Source organism: Nannochloropsis gaditana, assembly GCF_000240725.1.
Source record: "Nannochloropsis gaditana CCMP526 unplaced genomic scaffold scaffold515, whole genome shotgun sequence".
Taxonomy (NCBI): domain Eukaryota; class Eustigmatophyceae; order Eustigmatales; family Monodopsidaceae; genus Microchloropsis; species Microchloropsis gaditana.
Window position 1 is genome coordinate 15,761 of NW_005803438.1, and position 2,136 is coordinate 17,896.

Sequence of the window (2,136 nt, forward strand, 5' to 3'; positions counted from 1 at the left end):
AGGAGGCGTGGGAGAGAAAGATGGGTGGGAGTCGTCAGTGAGAGAGGCGGGGTGTGGATGGGGCGGGGACCGGGGGGGCGCCACAGGGAGGGGAGAGGGAATGACATTGGGGCCGGAGGGGAACCCACCTGCTTTTGGCCCCAGTGCAGTCGTGTAAGATGCCAACCACACCCTTCCAGTCCCCTCTCCTCGCGTGGCACGTGGCGAGCAGGTGTCGATGGGCTTCTGTGGTTCCGGGGGGGGGGTGAATCGACGGGGGGGTGCACAAAGCGTGAGGTACATCGTGAGTGACTTTGGAGAGCGAAAAAGGAGTAAAAGGAAGGCCTCGGGGAATAAGGCAGTGCCCGACTCAGGGCCCTGGGGGATGGCGTACCCGTTGGTTGTTGGGCGCACAGGCGCTCAGCCAGGAAGGTGGCGGTGGGAAACAGGCACAAATCCAGATACCTGTCAAGTTGAAGCGGGACCAAAAACGCACAAGGCAGTTCAGCTTATCAAAGCAGTGTACGCCGAGGATTCACTGCCAGTTTCCAAGAAAGGGCCACCGGCGACCCTCTCCATGCAAGGGTCTCAACCACGTACCGGTGAATTATCTCCGTGACTGGAGCCTCTGGCGGCCAAGACAAGCCCTCTTTTCCATCCCACTGCCCTTTCAATGCGTTTGGAAGTCCCCAATCACTTATAGACGGGTGCGTTTGGTTTCCAAAGGGGCTCATCAGGCCACGAGCTGAGGACCCACCTAGGGCAGCCTGTTGTTCAGAAGGAGGGAGAGCGGATGATTGAGTCCGAAGTGCTCCACCTCGCCTTACAAGGTTTTCAATGTGGCGCGAAGGAGACAAAAGAGGAGCGTCATTGTGTCATTCGGCTCCAATTTCCACGTAATGGAGTCGGGGCTGGGCGGAAGTCCCGGGCAGTAGAGCCTTTGCAAGAGTAGGAAGTCAGCGATGAAAGCGATTTAGAAGCCCTGAACTGCAGTCAACCAATCCATTGCACGCAGCGACAGGTGCAGCACGCACGGCGCGCAGGGTGCTTGGGTGTCGTGTTGCGTATGTGCGCGCAGATGTGCGGGCACGGCGTGGTGGCTATGCGGGCCCGACGTTGTGTGCGAGAAGGAGGAGACCGGGTGTTGCTGTCGGCACGAGAAGCCGTGCGTGGCCATCTCAAACATTTCCTCTCTCCCCTGCCCCATGGCCTACCGTTCAAACACAATAGCTCCTCGGAGAAAAAATGCAATGTGGAAGAGATTTTGTGGCCCTGTGCACTTTTATGGTGTCTCATCTGCTGGCACTGGCGCTGGCTACCTCCTCCTCTACCTCCCCAGTGCGCCAGTCCCCCCGTCTGACCTGACATCTCATGAAGCCCTCTGCCTTACACGAAAGCGTACAACAAATACAGGGACTTCATGTTCTGGGTTCCCTTGAAGCGTGGTGCACAATTCAAGGCGAGCGGTTGCGTCCTCTTTCTGTGTACCATGCTAGCACGCACTGTGGCTTCCCCTTCGTCTATATCTACTTCCTGCCGTCATCAAAGGCAGCTTTACCGGCATGGCATGCCAACGCGGGCCTTCGTCTCGACCGCTGCGGCATTACTGCACAGTCACGGTGACAGCGCCCCCAAAAGTGTCACGGATAGACCCAGATATCCCATAAAATGGTTAGCCACCAGACAAGGCGGGGCCACCGAGAAGCGCATTTTCGGCCTTGGACGAGGGGCGGTGAGGATGATGAGCACCCCATGCCTCATGACGTCCACGCCCGACAGGTTAGGATATGAAGTTATACGGGGGAGACGGGGAGGCGTGCTAAATTTTGCTCTCGTTTCCCTCGTGTGATTGGTTGCATGGCTAACCCCCCCCCTCGCCCCCCCTACCAAAGCAACTTTAAATATCCTCCTGCGGCGGCCTCTGCGATTGAGAAGACAAACAGCTATCTCGCCAGCTTTGCAGACGGAGACGAGGAAAGCACCGCGGTAAATGAGGGGTCTCTGCGAGGAGGCGAGGAGGAAGGAGCGAGGGGGGTGGGTCCTGGTGCAAGACTCATCTGGAAATCGGCCTTCGGCTGTCTCATGCGCGAGCCCTCCCCTCGTTCTCTACCTTTCTTTACAAACTACTCCTCCCTACCCTCCCCCCCTCCCTCCCTC